The sequence below is a fragment of the Rhinoraja longicauda genome, chromosome 22, assembly GCF_053455715.1.
Source record: "Rhinoraja longicauda isolate Sanriku21f chromosome 22, sRhiLon1.1, whole genome shotgun sequence".
NCBI classification, from domain to species: Eukaryota; Metazoa; Chordata; class Chondrichthyes; order Rajiformes; family Arhynchobatidae; genus Rhinoraja; species Rhinoraja longicauda.
The window spans coordinates 4,734,785-4,744,188 of record NC_135974.1 but is presented as its reverse complement, the minus strand read 5'-3'; the positions used below and the strand labels follow the sequence as shown (position 1 = coordinate 4,744,188).

The window sequence follows — 9,404 nt, the reverse complement described above, 5'->3', positions numbered from 1 at the left end:
TTAGGGTCATAACTTGGACAGCTGGATATCAGAACTATTCAAGTATCTCAACCAGAATCAACGATGGTCACTTTCTCCATGCGTTGGCATACATTGGCACCAAGAGGGGTGGTGAATATAGAACTAAAGATGTTACATCTAAATGCATGCAATGTGCACACACACTGAACTTTTTTTTCCCTCCTTTATTATGTTTTTTTTTACAGCGTACACTGTTTGCATATTCTGTTGTGCTGCTGCAAGTGAGGATTTCATTGTTCTATCTGGGACATATGACAATAAAACACTTGACTGTGCAAAACAAGGTGGGTGAGCTTGTCGCACAGTTAGAAGTTGGCAGGGTATGGCATTCTGGGCATCACAGAGTTGTGGCTGAAAGAGGATTAGAGCTGAAAGCTGAACATCCAAGGATACAGGCAAGTGGGCAGAAGGGGCACTGCGTTGCTCAGTTGGGAAGCAATGAAATCCATTCCTTAGCAATAAACAAAATGGGATCAGAAGTAGAATCCTTTTGGTTAGAGTTAAGAAACTGCAAGGGTAAAAGACCCTGATGGGAGTTATATAACGGCATCTGAATAGCAACCAGGATGTAGGGTACAAATTACATCAGGAGATCGAACAGGCATGTAAGAAAGGCAATGTTACAGTGGTCATGGGGATTTCAATATGCAAGTAGACTGGGAAAATCAGATTGGTACTGGATCGAAGTGGAGATTTCTAGAATACCTGCAAGATGGCGTTTTAGAGTAGCCCATGGTCGAGCCCATTAGGGAAAAAGGCAATTCTGGATTTGGTGTTGTGTAATGAACCAGATTTGATTCGGGAGCTGAAGACGAAGAAACCCCAAGGAAGCAATGAACATAATTTGATAAAATTGAATGTGTAGTTTGAGAGGGAGAAACTAAAATCCAATATATCGGTATCATTGTTAAAGGTAGCTACAGAGGCATGAGGGAGGAGCTGAATAAAGTTGATTGGAAGGGGACCCAAACAAGAATGATAGTGGAGCAGTATTGGCAGGAGTTTCTAGGAGTAATTCGGAAGATGTAGGATTTCTTTATCCTGAAGAGAAAGAAACATACTAAGGGGATAATGAGGCAGCCGTGACTGACAAAGGAAGTCAAAGACAGCATAAGAGCAAACAAGATAATATGACAAAGATTAGCAGGAAGTTAGAGGATCGAGAAGCCTTTAAATACCATCAGAAGGCAGCTAAAAAGCAATGAGAGAAAAGATGAAATATGAAGGTAAGCTTGACAATAATATAAAAGAGGATGTAATGGCAGTTTCTATGCCATCTCAAAATCCCACTTCGATAGCCATTACTTCTCGGGGATGAAATGTAGTTATAGCTTACGCACACGTCGCACCCTGATATGATAAAATGAATCTTCCAAACTCCTTTTCTTCATTAATTGGTTTTATTAAAGTAGCACAAATCATAGAGTAATTCATCAGTTTCCGTACTTTAATCAACTGTTTCCTCTTCAAACAATATCTAGAAATTCTTGCAGTTATTACCGTATGGTTCTTACAAATATAGCTGGTGCGAGCGCATGGTACGAGCGCGTGTGGTAAAGAACTGTATGCTCACCATCCTCCGAGTCTAAACTGACCCACAACCTCTGTCGACACACACTAGCCTCCTCCCATCTAGACACTCCCAATTACGCATTAAGTTACACCCACAAGCAGGCAAAAAAGACATAAACTAGAAATATTAAAACATAGCCATAACACAATGACAATAACTGAATTAAGCATAAATGGCTCCTACAGAGGATACCAACATTTTTTCCGATATAAAGAGTAAAAGAGAGACAAGAGTGGACATTGGACCACTGGAAAATGAAGCTGGTGAAGTAGTAATGGGGAAGAAAGAAACTGAATAGGTTTTTAGCGTTAGTCATCACTGTGGAAGACACCAACAACAAGCCAGAAACTCGAGAGTCAAGGGGCAGAAGTGAGTGAAGAGGTAACTAGAGATGATGGAGGCATTAGTACTGATCGATCAAGAATCACTATAGTTAGAAATAATTCTAGAGGACTGGTAAAAAGACCAAAAAAAAGAAATTATAGGCCAGTTAGTCTCACTCCTGTGATTGGTAACATTTTAGAGTCTACTAGACCAAGTCTACTAGACCAACCCTCTCCTGCATTGGTGTAGCACCCTCCTCCCTCCTCCCTCCCCTCACCCCCCCTCCCTCCCTCCCCCCCTCCTCCTCCCTCCCTCCCTCCCTCCCTCCCTCCCTCCCTCCCTTCCTCCTCCCTCCCCCCCTCCCTCCCTCCCTCCCTTTCCCTCCTCCCTCTCCTTCCTCCCTCCCCTTCCTCCCTCCCCTTCCCCTCCCCCCCACTCCATCCCCCTTATCCTCTCCCCTCCCTCCCTCCACCCCCTCCCTAAGGGATAGATTTAAACTTTAGAATGTGAATAACTTTTAAAATATAACACCGATTTCAATGAAACTTCTTCCATTAACCCCAAAGGGACGACGGTGAGTAAGGTGGGCCTAAAATTGTCGTGCTATCGTGTACCATTTTGGCTGTAGTTCAGGAACAAAAAAACAAACAAACGAGAGTTTTAGTATATAGATTATTATTAAGGACGAGGTTTCAGGGTACTTGGAAGCGCATCTGAAAATAGGCTTAAGTCAGCTTGTTTTTGTTAAGGGGAGATCCTGGCTGACAAATCTGTTGAAATTCTTTGAGGAAGTAATAAGCAGGATAGACAAAAGAGAGTGAATGGATATTGTTTACCTGGATTTCCAGAAGGCCTTTGATAAGGTGCTGCACATGAGGCTGCTGAACAAGGCAGGAGCCCATGGTATTAGAGGCAAGGCAATTTCATTGATAGATGATTGGCTGAGTAGCAGAAGGTATAGAGTCGGATTAAAGAAGGCCTTTTCTGGTTGGCGACCGGTGACTGAAGGTGTTCGCAGAGGTCAGTGTGGGGTCAGTTACTTTTCACATGATTTTAAAGCGGAATAGATCAGCCATGATTGAATGGGGGAGCAGACGCGATGAGTCAAATGGCCTAATTCTGCTCCTGTGTCTTTTTATTTTTATTAAATTAAATCTGATTGAGGGATTGTTAAAATGTCCACATCATGGATGTCCACCATGATGGGCACCGCCAATACATGATCTGCTCAATCAGCACCATCAATAGGCTCCTCAACTGTAATAACGATAGCAATGAAGAATTGTGACAGGAAATTCAATATCGGTGGCCTGGACAACCCACAGAGAAAACTATTCAAATAGCTTTCTCTCAACAACTTGACAACTTCTATTTACTGTCCAATTGCACACTCTGAGCTGGCCTGATGTCCTCCAGAATTAGCACCAGTGTAGATATTTTCAGCCTCCTTACCAGAAGAATCAAGGTTGGTAGAAGATATAATAACAAATTAGTTATAAACCTCTAATATACGTGAGATAGATACAAAAACCTGGAGTAACTCAGTGGGACAGGCAGCATCTCTGGAGAGAAGGAATGGGTGACGTTTCGGGTCGAGACGTGGTCTTCAGACTTGGTTAATATACTTGGTTAGGAACCAGCAGCGAATCTTAATGTGTGGGGGGGAGAAAAGATTAATTGACATCTGAAGGTTTGAGATCCAAGATAAAATAATTCTTAATTTAAAGAACAGATGGTGGGTGCAAAGAGCATTCCTTCGGGATGAGGACAACACGCAGACTAGTCTGACTGCTTAAGCATCTTCCTGAACTTACATGGGTTCAAGCTCAACTTGTCTTTTGTTGGTTAATTATCACCCAATCAATTTACTTGCAATAATCAGTAAAACGATGGCAGCTGTAATCAACTGTGTACTTGCTCATTTGGCACAAATGACCTGGGTAGGAAAAAGGAATGAGGTCCTGCAGAGTGAATACAGGGAGTTAGGCAAATGGTTATAAACCCAGGGGCTCAAGGGTAGTAATCTCTGGATTGGTCCTGGAGCTATGTACTAATGAGGGTAAGAACGGGAATATACGACATGTCAATGCGTGGCTGAGGAGTTGGTGCTGGGGGCATGGATTCCGATTTTTGGACCATTGGGATCTTTTCTAGGATAGAGATGGCCTGTACAAGAGGACTGGGTTGCACCTGAACTAGAGGAGAACCAAAATCTTGGTGGGCAGGTTTGCTGGTGCTACTCGGGATGGTTTAAACTAGATTGGCAGGGGACAGGATCCAATGCAGGAATAATGCATGCGAGAGGCTGGAAGTTGGTACTGAAGGCAATAAGGACAGGTTCAGTAGGCAGTAGTATAGCAGGGAGTGAGGAAGGACTGTTAGATTAAATTGCATTTATTTCAGTGTGAGAAATACTCAACGGATCTGGCAGCCTCTATGGAAAGAGAGAGTTAACATGGATAAGTTTTTATCTGTACTTTATGTGAAAGTAACCATATTTTCTAAATCAAATCTGGGGACACACACAGTGGAAATAAGACCTGAAATATATGTTATGTAATGTAGAAAAATCTTAAGCAGCACAACAACAGTTTTCCTCATTAAATTAGTGAACAAACATATTTCAATGCTCCAAAGTGTTTTGGGATGTCATATGGTTCTGAAAAGTCTAGTTTACAAACAATGAGACTGAACACTTCCAACATGATCCACTAGATGGGGATATTTCATTGAAGAGATTTGTGTAAACTGTGTGTGAACTGAACATACATGGTATGTGATTGAAGGTATCACAAAATGCTGGAGTAACTCAGCAGGTCAGGCAGCATCTCTGGAGAGAAGGAATGGGTGACCTTTCGGGTCGAGACCCCTCTTCAGACTGATGTCAGGGGGGGTGGGACAAATAAAGGATATAGGTGGAGACAGGAAGACAGTGGGAGAACTGGGAAGGGGGAAGGGAAGAGAGGGAAAGAGGAACTATCTAAAGTTGGAGGACAATGTTCATACCGCTGGGATGTAAGCTGCCCAAGCGAAATATGAGGTGCTGTTCCTCCAATTTGCGGTGGGCCTCAATATGACACTGGAGGAGGCCCATTGACAGAAAGGTCAGACTGGGAGTGGGAGGGGGAGTTAAAGTGCTGGGCCACCGGGAGATCAGTTGCGTTAATGCGTAACTCAGCAGGTCAGGCAGCATCTCGGGAGAGAAGGAATGATTTGTTGGATACGCTGGCTGATGGGGTGGAAGGTGAGAACGAGTGGGATTCTGTCCTTGTTACAAATGGGGGGAGGGGGAGTAAGAGCGGAGCTGCGGGATATAGAGGAGGCCCTAGTGAGAGCCTCATCTATGTTGGAAGAGAAGAAGCCCCGTTTCCTAAAGAATGAGGACATCTCAGTGTCTTCAGTGTGAAATACCTCGTCCTGGGCACAGATGCGGCGTAGACAAAGGAATTGGGAGTAGGGGATAGACCTTTTGCAGGAGACAGGGTGGGAAGAAGTGCAGTTCAGATAGCTGTGGGAGTCAGTGGGTTCGTAGTAGATGTCAGTCACTAGTCTGTCTCCTGTGATGGAGATGGTGAGATCCAGAAACAGTAGGGAGATGTCGGAGATAGTCCAAGTATATTTAAGAGCAGGATGGAAATTAGTGGTGAAATGTATGAAGTCATTAGTCCTGCATGGGTACAAGAGGTAGCACCAAAGCAGTCATCAATGTAGCGGAGGTAAAGTTTGGGGCCAGTGTACGTCTGGAACAGGGATTGCTCGACGTACCCGACAAAGAGGCAGGCATAGCTAGGGCCCATGCGAGTGCCCATAGCTACGTCTCTGGTTTGGAGGAAGTGGGAGGAGTCAAAGGAGATGTTGTTGAGGGTAAGAACCAGCTCTGCTAGGCGGAGGAGAGTGTTGGTAGATGGGGATTGGCTGGTTCTACGGTCGAGGAAGAAACGGAGGGCTTCAAGACCATCCTTGTGGGGGCTGGAGGTGTAGAGTGACTGGACATCCATGGTAAAAATGAGCGAGTGGGGGCCTGGAAACCGGAAGTTATTGTGGAGACGGAGAGCATGTGAGGTGTCTTACATAGAAACATAGAAAACATAGAAAATAGGTGCAGGAGTACGCCATTCGGCCCTTCGAGCCTGCACCGCCATTCAATATGATCATGGCTGATCATCCAGCTCAGTAACCTGTACCTGCCTTCTCTCCATACCCCCTGATCCCTTTAGCCACAAGGGCCACATCTAACTCCCTCTTAAATATAGCCAATGAACTGGCCTCAACTACCTTCTGTGGCAGAGAATTGCACAGACTCACCACTCTGTGTGAAGAAATGTTTTCTCATCTTGGTCCTAGAAGACTTCCTCCTTATCCTTAAGCTGTGACCCCTGGTTCTGGACTTCCCCAACATCAGGAACAATCTTCCCGCATCTAGCCTCTCCAACCCCTTAAGAATTTTATATGTTTCTATAAGATCCCCCGTCAGTCTTCTAAATTCCAGCGAGTATAAGCCTAGTCTATCCAGTCTTTCTTCATATGAAAGTCCTGCCATCCCTGGGATCAATCTGGTCTTAGACATAGGTGGGGAGGGATTTGACCAGGGGGGATAGGATGGAATCGAGGTAGGTGGAAATTAGTTCGGTGGGACATGAACAGGCAGTAACAATGGGTCTGCCAGGACAGTTCTGTTTATGTGAAAAAAACACAAAATACTGGAGTAACTCAGCAGATCAGGCAGCATCTCTGGAGAGAAGGAATGGGTGACGTTTCGGGTCAAGACCCTCGATGTGATTGGTGACGTTTGTGATTGATGTTCAGTAAGGGCATTGACAAGGACCACAGGGAGACCTAACCGAGTCCTTGGATTCAAAGCAAGTTGGCAAACTGGATCCAAAATTGGTTTGATAATTGGAGGCAGAGTATGATGATGGAGGGTTGCCTTTGTGATTGGAAGCTTGTGACTAGTGGTGTAGCATGGACAGTAATGCTGACACCTTACTTTTGTTACATGCATTTTACGGTTTGAATATGATTGTAGGAATAATTGTTGATTGCAAGATGATATTGATCAATTGGTGAGATGGGCAGAGCAATGACAGATGGAATTTAATCACAATAAGTGCAATAAGATGCACTAATGAAGGCAGGATATACATCAAGAATGATAATGAGTATTTTAGTGAGAACAGAGGATCTTCAGTGTACAAGTTTAAAGAAGATAGCAGCACACATAGAAGACAAATGGGATACTTGTCTTTACTAAAAGGGTCATAGAATATAAAGCAGTGAGATTACTGTGCCAACAGCAAGAGTACTGTGTACAGTTCTAGTTGTCATGCTACAGGAAAGATGTAAGTGCACAGGAAATAGTGCAAAGGGGATTCACCTAAATGCTGGTCAAACAGCACCAGTGGAGGTAAAGGGATAGTTGACATTTTGGAAATTCTACATCACTAATATAAGAGACTGCAGATAGAAAACAGAACTATACAGCTCAGAAAAAGGCTTTACGGCCCTCAACGTCTATGCCGAACATGAGGCCAAATTATACTAATCCTTCCTGTCTGCATATGATCCATATCCCTCGATTTCATGCATATTCACGTGTCTTGTCAAGAAGCTTCATAAATGCCACTATCGTATCTGCTTCAATCACCACCCCTGTTAGCAGATTCCAGGCATCTGTGTAAAAGAACTTGCCCTGCACATCTCCATTAAACGTTTCAATAGACAATAGACAATAGGTGCAGGAGTAGGCCATTCAGCCCTTCGAGCCAGCACCGCCATTCAATGCGATCATGGCTGATCACTCTCAATCAGTACCCCGTTCCTGCCTTCTCCCCATACCCCCTCACTCCGCTATCCTTAAGAGCTCTATCCAGCTCTCTCTTGAAAGCATCCAACGAACTGGCCTCCACTGCCTTCTGAGGCAGAGAATTCCACACCTTCACCACTCTGACTGAAAAAGTTCTTCCTCATCTCCGTTCTAAGACAGCAAAGATGGTTATCGAGAATTATAGTGAGATCTTAATTAGCTAGGCAAGTGGCTAAGGAATAGACAATTGAGTTTAATTCAGACAAATATAAGATTGTTGCATTTTGGGAAGTCAAACCAGGGCAAGATTTTCATGGTGAAAATGGTAGGTCCCTGGGGAACAGTGGGTTCTAAGAGTAAAAGTACATAGTTCCCTGAACGTGGTGTCACAGGACGAACAGGTGGTGAAGAATGTTTTGGCATCAGTCAGGGAATTGAGTATAGAAGTTGGGATGCCATGTTACATTTGTACAAGACATTGGTGAGATTTGGAGTATTGTGCTCAGTTTTGATCGCCCTGCCATTAGGAAAGAAATCAATAAGCTGGAAAAGATCCAGATAAGATTCACGAGGATGTTGCCAGGGCTCAAAGGCTAAGCTATAGGGAGAGGTTAGACAGGCTATGATTTTATTTCTTGGAGTGCAGGAGGCTATAAAGATCATCTTATAGAGGTATATAAAATCATGAGGGGAACGGATGGAATCCCAATCTGTAACTGATCTATATCCTGCTGCATCAATTGTCCAAGTCATTTATATATATCACAAACAATAAAGGACACAGCATGATCTCTGCAGAACACAAATGATCATGGATCTGCAACCAGAATAACACAATACCTCCACTACCCTCTGTCTTTCATGGGTAAGCCTATTCTCAAATCTACAATGAAGGTATTAAACTTCAAGTTCCTGATGCAACAGAAAGGGAACAAAATGGAAAACAATTAACCACAAACCAGTGCTGGCAAGGCACAGCCGGTTCCATGGACTGCCTGTTACTTTTGCTAATTTTTAAACCATGGATCCCATGCGTCTTAATCTTCTGAAGTAGTCTATCATGAGGGACCTTGTCAAATGCCTTACTGGTCTTTTGAGCCACCATTCACTCTCCTACTCTCTTTGTTATCGCCTCAAAAGATTCAGTCATGTTGGTAACACCTGGCCTGTCCCACACAATGCCATGCTGATTGTTCCTAATGAACCCATTCTCTTCCAAACGAGAGTAAATGTTATCCCTTAGAATCGTCTGTAATAGCTTCCGTACCACTTATCTGAGGCTCACTGCCTAGAATTTCCTGGATTATCCCTATTTCCTTTCTAAAGCAAAAGAGCACCATTGACTGCTCTCCAGTTCACTACTCCGGGACCTCATCTGTGGTAGAGAGGACACAAAGGCCCCTGCAATCTTCTCCCTTGCCTCGCTCAATAACATGGGATAGATCTCATCAGGCCCAGGGGACTTATCCATCTTAATGCACCATAAAAGCCAATACTATCTTCTTCTTGATCTCAAAACACCCTAACTGCTCTCGCTTTCTCCGTGTCCTTCTTGGTGAATATTGATGCAAAGTACTCACTTAATACCTTGTCTACATTCTCTGACTCCAAGCACAAATTCCCACTTTTATCTTTGTGTAGTCATAACCTCTCCCTCGTTATCTTCTTGGTTTTAATGAATGT

General features: G+C 43.8%; 1 protein-coding gene across 1 annotated transcript in view; it reads left to right on the top strand.

The window, feature by feature from the left end:
* Positions 1-50: 50 nt before the first annotated feature.
* LOC144604351 (engulfment and cell motility protein 2) overlaps positions 51-9,404 on the top strand; it is a 145,014-nt gene continuing 135,660 nt past the window's right edge. The window contains exon 1 of the mRNA XM_078418639.1: positions 51-111. The gene's annotated coding sequence lies outside the window, so the exon portion shown is untranslated. The remainder of the gene's footprint in view (positions 112-9,404) is intronic.